Source organism: Pipra filicauda, unplaced genomic scaffold (assembly GCF_003945595.2).
Source record: "Pipra filicauda isolate LSUMZ 115617 unplaced genomic scaffold, ASM394559v2 scaffold243_size1161148_pilon, whole genome shotgun sequence".
In the NCBI taxonomy this organism is placed as follows: Eukaryota; Metazoa; Chordata; class Aves; order Passeriformes; family Pipridae; genus Pipra; species Pipra filicauda.
The window spans coordinates 1,136,448-1,145,235 of NW_024104358.1; positions in this window are offsets into that span (position 1 = coordinate 1,136,448).

Below are 8,788 nucleotides of genomic sequence, written 5' to 3' on the forward strand. Positions count from 1 at the left end.
GACTTTTCCGTGAAACCACAGTTTGTGGTACCTCCTAAGGGTATTCACCATGAAAACTTTGTGCATCATTTTAGGGGTGTTGTAATGACTGAAATACAGTGAGTAAGAGACATACAGGAATTTCTCTCACAGTAGGAGATGAAGTAAACAAATAAGAAAATACAATTTCATCATAAACCCGTTGGGGTTGGAGTTAGGTCATCATGTCAAGCAGTATAAAAAGAATAGCTCGGTCTCCATGTTCATTAAATTCTACTCTCTGCTGAAATTGCAAGCAAGAATGCTAATTAGCAATTGCCACTCTATATTGGACTGGCACTGGGAGATGTCTAAATATTCATCTCACTAAAAAATAAGTAGCTTCTTGTCACCTAACTTATTTTTGAAGAAAATATTTAGAAGTAAACAATTCTGCTTCCCTTTTTCAAAACCTCACTCTCCATCTTAAGCTATTCTAATTTTGCAAAAAATGCACAGTTAATTCTTTTAAAAACCCCAATCACTTATTGCTACAATATTGTATTGATGTTGCTCAAAGGATCACATCACAGCCATAACATTTTGCACTGAAACTGTTGGCTAGATTAATTGTATTGGCCACATTAATGGATTCCAGAGTTGAGGAGATCATTTTGCTTAGCAAACCTGACTGCTTGTGCAGTACAGATGACACAAATGCTCTGCGCTGACTTCAAGAAAATCACAGGATCATAGTTTGTGTTGGAAAGGACCTTTAAAGGTCATCTAGTCTCACCCCTGCTTGGGGAAATCACAGAATCTTGGAATATTAGGGTTGGAAGGGACCTCTGCAGATCACCTAGTCCAATTCTGCCAAGGCAGGGTTAACTAGAGCAGGTGACACAGCAACTCATCCAGGTGGATTTTGAATGTCTCCAGAGAGGGAGACTCCATGACCTGCCTGGGCAGCCCGTTTCAGTGCTCTGCCACCCTCAAGGTTAAGAAGTTCTCCCTTGCATTGAGGTGGAAATTCTTGTGTTTTAGTTTATGACCATTGCTCCTCATCCATTTTGATTGTAAGATCCCTCACTGAAACATTAAGGTTTCACTGAATAATTACAGACAGGCTTATCCTGTCTTTGTACACAGAGCATCAGCTTCTCTTTTATGCCATGCAGTTCACAAAATATTACTCTGTTACCTCAGTATTGAACCCAGCAGCTTTTGTCCACTTTTTCCAAAGGGACACTGAGTCTGAATTCAAAGACACAAAGAAGTGGAAAATCATAGAATCATAGAATCATAGAATCGATTGGGTTGGAAAAGACCTCCGAGATCATCGAGTCCAACCCTTGGTCCAAATCCAGTCCATTTACTACATCATGGCACTCAGTGCCACGTCCAATCTGCGCTTAAAAATCTCCAGGGATGGTGAATCCACCACCTCTCTGGGCAGCCCATTCCAATGCCTGATTACTCTCTCTGTAAAGAATTTTCTCCTGATATCCAACTTAAATTTCCCCTGGCGGAGCTTAAGCCCGTGCCCCCTTGTCCTATTGCTGAGTGCCTGAGAGAAGAGACCAACCCCCACCTGGCTAGAACTTCCCTTCAGGTAGTTAAATACACCAGTATTCTTGGTATTTTGTTCCAATGGTTAACCGCCACCAAAATAATTTCCTGACTGCTTATTTTTGGTATCTTCTGATTTAAATTATGTAGACAATTCTTCCTGATGTCATTTTGAACAACTGAAGCCCCAGTCCAACACCTGTTTAAATCAAGGGAAACATTCATATTGATTACAAAGAATATTGAACCAAGCTCTGAATTATATATAACACTTCTCTGTGGTTTATGAGATGAATGTTAAAGAAAGTATCTCTTTATTTTCCACCAGAAAGAGAATATGAATGATAGAGAGAATGCTGCCCTCTCATGGTTTTATGGATGAATATGATCTCATAATATACTAAAAATACAAAAAGAATATTTTTAGGCTGCTATATGCTGATCTCTTCTCTTTTATGTATTCCACTGAAAGCCATACTTGTAACAGGTACCACTCCTGCCACAATAAATGTGATTAAAACACTGAAAACATAGCCCATTAATGTCAGACATGGAAGTAATGAAGCATGAGGGGAAAGCGTGATGCAAGATGCAAGTTTAGTGTCTCCGTTTTCCAACCAGCTTTGTGAGCTCATCCATTCTTCAGATGAACTGTTCTACACAACATACTTCCCCCGCTGGAGAAGTCCTGAGTGCCACTGAGCAGGAGGTACAGAAAGAACTTTTCTAGTTTAAGTGCAAGTCAGTTCCAAATTCCTGGAACATTTTTCTCCTCCAAATGAGTCATCTCCTGACCATGCATAAAGGAACAGAAATAGGTACAAACTGATTGAGAGCAAATCAAGCTTCCTACACATCCTTGGTAGCTGTTGAGCAGTATGGAACATATCCAGCATTCCCAGCATATCCAGTGCACACAAGGCCCAGGGCAGCTACTGAACTAACCCCAAGATCAGAGCTGCTGTTGATCTTCTGTGCCCTCCATGCACATTCTCTGCCAGTTGATAATGACCTTTTTCTGTCTTCATGATCAGTTGAAATTTCACAATGAAAAACATAGCATTAAACAAGAAGACCCCATGCGATGATCTCCCTAGAAAAGTACTCCTGCAGGCTACTCAGAGCAGCTTTGTATTTTTTTGTAAGAACTGGATATAATACTGCATAACCTCAAACCAAGAGCTCAGTCATGTCTCACATTCTGTGGAGTCCTTCATGTGCAAAACCATGAAAGAAACCACATGAAGATATGTAGACCATTGAAATCTTCAAGTAAACATTACCCACATTGATCTATCACTTGCTTACTAGGAATAACCAAATTCCATTTTGACTAACTGCTAAACTATGTTACATGGGAAAAAAATTGCATAAAATAATTAGTCATATTTAAACAAACTGTAGGCCAGAACAGACCATTAGGTCATGTAGCCTTGTGTCCTGCATAACACAAATTTCACCTAATTACTGCCAGTAAGTTATATTCCGTTATAATAAAATCCTCCAAGACAGTGTGAAAATTTTAAAAAAGATAATTTCTCTCCTTTGGTAGATTGTGAAGGTTAAATCTCTGTCATTCATAAGTGTTTGCATGTTTTCCCTTCACTTCTCACTGAAAGACATCTGTCTTTCAGTCATCATTTTGTAGCCTTATTGACATCTTAATTTTACAGATGGATCACCCAAACAGTTGTTACTCAAAGGATTTTTTTGTAATGGAGACTTTCTAAAAAAAACATAACGGTTTTGTCTCCACAATGCTATTTTTTAATAGTTTTGGGTATAGTCATGACAGTATAATGTTAAATAAGCTTCTATTCCCATATAGGATGGTAAACTCCTGAAGTTATTGCACTGAAAGGGGAATTTCACACTTAACACACTGGAAATTATATGGCTTATCCATTTTCTCAAAATTGGACTGGGATATTTTGGTTTGGCCATACTAAAGCTAAAAAATTACTTGGATACCAAATGTGACTATTCAATACATTTCAAATTACTTTATTTTGGGTCAGGTTATAACACTGTAATAGGGTGAATGGCAGCAGAGTAATTCTAGTTTCCAGTTGGTCTCTGGGATGAAAACCTCTCATGTCTATCACAGTCAACCAGCTACATAGCTCTGTGCACATACTGGATTTTACTTCTCTTGAGTGGCCTGGAGAAAGTGAAAGTCCAGGCCTGCCTCTGTCTCTGGCTGGTGCCAATGTTGCATGTCATGCTAAGCAATTTTAAAATGTCAGAATAAAGGTAGAATAAAAATATGCTGTACATATATTTTTTACTCCTCTATTTCTCTGTAAGAGCTTTCCGGTCTTCAAGAGCTCACACAGAGAATCATATCCAAAACATCACTTGAACATGTCCCTCTGTCCCTTCCCAAGGCAATTGCATCAGAAACCAAACCAAACCAAACCAAACCAACCAAACAAACAAAAAACAAAACAAAACAAAACAAAACAAAAAAACCAAAACCAAAACCAAACCAAACCAAATCAACCCCCCCCCCCCAAAAAACCAAACCAAACAAAAAAAAAACCAAAAACAAACAAACAAAAAAACCCAAAACCAAAACAAAACCCAGGACAAGAAAAGCTTATGACAATTAATATTGTTGTATAGACCAAAAGAGGGTAAATATCTGCTTGGTACATGTCTACACAAGAAGATTCAGACAGGCTAAGCTAGCATACCTCTTTAATTCCTCTCAAAAGACTCAAGTGGATTAAGTGTCTGGGAAATTTACCAGATGAGGCCCACTTTAGGGACTATCACAAACCTCAAATTTTCATTCCACTGAGATCTGATGGTGGCAAACAGAAAGAGATGCACTTGTAGAAAATTCACAGATCCAAAGGGAAATCCACAGATCTGCATCCTCTCTGATCCGTATGCTGGTGTAAGAGGTTTATGACTTATTCAGATACACATCTTGCTTACAAGGCTATCCTGTTACCCATGTACTCTGGGCTGAAATGGTAAATGTTTCCCTAATAGAAGGTTACACTGAAATACTATCAGTTTGCATTTCTTATACTACTTTGAAAATGCATATAAGCAAGTTAAATAATGTTCGTCAAAAACTACCCTGGCATTTTGATTCACTCAGTCTGCTGGTAAATCTTCTTTCTTCCTGTCCACAGCTATGCTAAATAAAGCATGGCACATTTTACATATTTGGGATTGGAAAGCATTCAGTTCTTTACATCATGCATTTTCAGAATCTTAACCAGAAACATACCTTGCCAAATACGTATATTTATGCCAGTGTCTAAACCTAACATTACAGAAAACAGCTTCAGAAGAACATGCAATCCTAGAAAACAATGTGTAAGCTCTGTAGCCTGAAGTTTTGCAGAACTGGCTTATGGACAATACTGTAGACTCCAACTTCCAGTGTTACGTGTAGCCAGGCATGACTGCTAATATCATAACTCAAGCTGATAAGGAGAATAAATGATGTTGCTCCAGAATGTATTTTCAGTCAGTATTGTCATGGGCCAATAAAGTTTTGGGTCTGTTGCTCTAGAGGACACAGAGCTCTCCCTGATGGGTACATGTCATAGAGCCATCCACCACTGTATATGAACAAAAGCTCTGAGATAAAAGGCATGAAGAATGGCATTTAATAGTAGTCATCTTTGGGTCCACTGAGCCCCAGTTTTCCCTCACTCTTGAGCATGGCCAAGTGCCAGAGAGAACCACAGAATTACAGAATCATTTAGGGTGGAAAAGACCTCCAAGATCATTGAGTCCAACCTTTGACTGATCACCACCTTGTCAACTAAACCACAGCACTAAGTGCCACATCCACTCATTTCTTGAACATCTCCAGGGATGGTGAGTTCACAACCCCCCCAGGCAGTTCATTCCAATGCTCAAAAACCCTTTCCACAAAGAAATTCTTTCTGATTCAGGTGCTCTTACTGTATTTCAGAATTGCTGCATCTCCCTGTGGAAATCTGTTTACTGTAATAGCTGTACAGCTAAAACAGCTCCAGAGCTACAAAACAGAGACTTATCTTTTGCTTTATACTTGCTTTGTATTAGCTGTGCCTTGGGGTTGTTTATTTACCCATACTTCATCCTGCCTTATTAGTATGAATAAAGGAGCTGATGACTACAGAGATTACAAGGGTTTTATTTAGAATCCCCCAAGGGTCATTTTGAGCATTTTTATAGCTATTTATCTACCCTAAACCAGAAAGCAAATGGACAAATGAAAGAGGGAGGAATGAAGATTATGCAAAACAAAAACTGAAAGAACTGGGATGACTTAGTCTGAAGAAAGGGACAAGACTTTTAAAACAGCAGCAGCAAAATTAGCCATTGTATACCCACACTGAGCACAGAAGAGGAAGAAATCAAGTTAAAAAACAGCAAGAGAGCTGTAGGTTGAACCCTGGACAAATACTTTCAGCTTGGAAGACAATTAAATACTGGAAGAGGCTGTGTGAAGAAGCTATGTCTTCAGTGTCACTAGGGTTGTATAAGAAGAGGTTACAAAAACCTTTGTCAGCTACAGTTAATTCTATCTGGAGACAGTGGTTTCTTAGGGTCCTTTCTAGGGAACAGCTGCTGCCCTGAATAAATTCTTCAACTTCTTCTCCCCATCAACTGACACTGAAATCACAAGAGCTGTAATAGTTATGAAAGTCTCAGGAAAGAACCAGGTTTAGGGACAGGCTTTTCAAGTACACCTGGAGACTTTAGGCCTGTTATACTCAGTGCCACCACATCGGGAGAGAGGGTTAGCAGAGGCGGAGGGATGAAGCTGTGTGGTTAGGGGACATTTGCTATTGGGTGTTTACACCAGCAGACAGGAAACCAAATTAACAAACTCTTGGCAGAGTTACCAGGTAAGAGTTTTTATTTTTCTTTTGTATAGTCATATTGCTGTTTTCTACCACTAAGCCTCTGTGCCTTTTCCTCTGAATGCAGTTCCAGCAGTCTCCTATAAATTCTTGGACTTGGTGGCAAAGATGTGTTGTGTATTGGGGGCACATCAGGAGGGCACACAGTCTGCAGGAAAGCTTGAGCTGAGGATGTTAGTTGCAAAAGAAGATCCGCCCAGGAGCTATTTAAACCTGCTCCTTGTTTTTGCCGGTAACACCAGGAAGAAGGTTTACAAACAGAAAATCCCTTTCTCCTAAAACTGACTGGAGGCCTTTTTAGGGAAACAGAGAAAAAAAATATATCTCCTAGTAGAGCTTCTTTTCCTGACTCCATGATGGTCCTTACCTACCAGTTCTAAGAATAAGCAAGTAGGAGCAGAACAAGTTTGAAATACTTGATTAGGTATGGGGGAAGTAGCAAAGTTCAGATTTTCAAGGAGCTTAAAATGCAGGACTGAGTGTGGGATCTATTCAGTACAAGAAAGCAGGAGAGGTGTTCATGCTGACCAGGTGAGGAAGCACAGGGGAATACACTTGTGGGCTCTTATTGCCATAAAATTAATGTGCTTAAATCCTAAGATCAGCTTTGCAATGGCAGGGGAGCATGTTCTAATGGACCCTTTGTTCAGGGGAGGCTGTGAGAGGCTGAGGGAAACCCAGATGCACATCTGGAACAACAATCTTCTGCTTGGCTACACCATTCCCTTCTTGGGAATCAGGAAGCACGTTCAAGGATGGCTGAGGTTCTTACATACATCACAGTACTTTTATCTAAGCAAGGCATGTCCTCTGCATGGGCATGTCCTATGGGCATTATCAGATACTAAGTTTCCCAGAAGTCATGTAGCATCAGTCATTCTTAGTACTCAGTGGATTTTTCTAGTGGGTCTTTTGATCCATTTTGGGCACTTTAAAGTAAGATTCAGCTTTTGTTCCAGTCTGACATCCCTTCCTACCATTTCTAGGATTTATCTCATGTGTGCTGCAGATATGCTGTAGGCTCTGCTCCAAATCATGTTTCAAGGGCCATTTGTTTTAGTCATTTCTGTGTTAGTCTGTACCTACCTTGTCCAGGCACTTCTCTCCCAACACAAGTGACTCACTGTGCCTAGACACTGTCTTCTCCACCCCTTCTCTCCTGGGTGAACTCACTGGCCCCAAATTGTTTAATCTTCCCATTTTGCTGTATCATAGCAGCTGCCTCTTCCAGTGAAACTAAAGCCACTGGCAACTAGACCTTCATTTGTGAGAGAATCACCAAGAACAGTCCATCTGTTTTTTGATCTTTTGAGGCTGTTTCTTCCAGTCAGAGGCAGAAGATAGAAGGAAATGTGTTCTTCAGTCACAGGAAATTCAGGGGGCAGACTTGAGCAGAGGGTAAATAACTCTGTGAGGAAAACAATAAAATATGAAATAATGAAATAAAATAAAATAAATTGAAATAAATAAGATGGTCATTGTCAGAAGCTGAGTGGCATTTATGAATGCACAGGAAAATACTACCATCCATGCGGTCTCAATGTTTTGTAAGAGCAGTAAAGCTAACGTGGATTCAGTCCAATCTCTAAAATTCTGACACAGCATGTTATTGCTAATTCTTGAAGATTAAAGCAGCCTCTGGCTCTCCCTCAGTGGCCCAATATGTATTGTAGGCTGCCAGAAAATAAACAAGCTGTATTAATTGCCCTCTGTCTTGGTGTTTCTTCCAAGAATGGTTGGCACTATTTCTGTAGCCATTGCAAGTTCTTGCCAATGGCCACAACTATGAAGTGGATGGGTAATTGCGGCCCCTTTTTTCTGGTTTCCTACATTCACCACAGGTATATCACACCACAGTGAATTTGCTATTAAAGATGTTGAGACTGCATCGTATCAAATGTTTCTCTTCAGGCATTCATTATCTACTAGAAAAGTATTGAACAAAGTATCCCAAGGTTAAACTTTCCCAGTAACTGGTGGGGATTTAAATTCATTAAACAGTGGAATTCACATTGGAGCTGCAACACTGTTTTCCTTTCATGGGCAAAGTTTTGATGGATGACAGGGTTTTCCAGTAAAGAAACTGAATGGACCTTCAATCATTTCAGTTGAAGACTCTTAATTGTGAATCAACTACTTAGAACTGCATTCCATGGAACTGTGGAACTGAAGAGATAAATAAACACAAACATGCATTCCACTCTATTTTAAGAGGTTTGGTTTTTCCCTGTTTGTTTTTTTTTTAGCCAGTGCAGATAGTATCTCAGATTCAAATTTTCAGCTTTCCCGGTGTTCTCCATGTTCTCTATAATACCTCCCTTACACGAAAACCCTAATGAGGTCTTAAATTCAGACTTTTTAATGATTCTTCTCTTTCCAATACT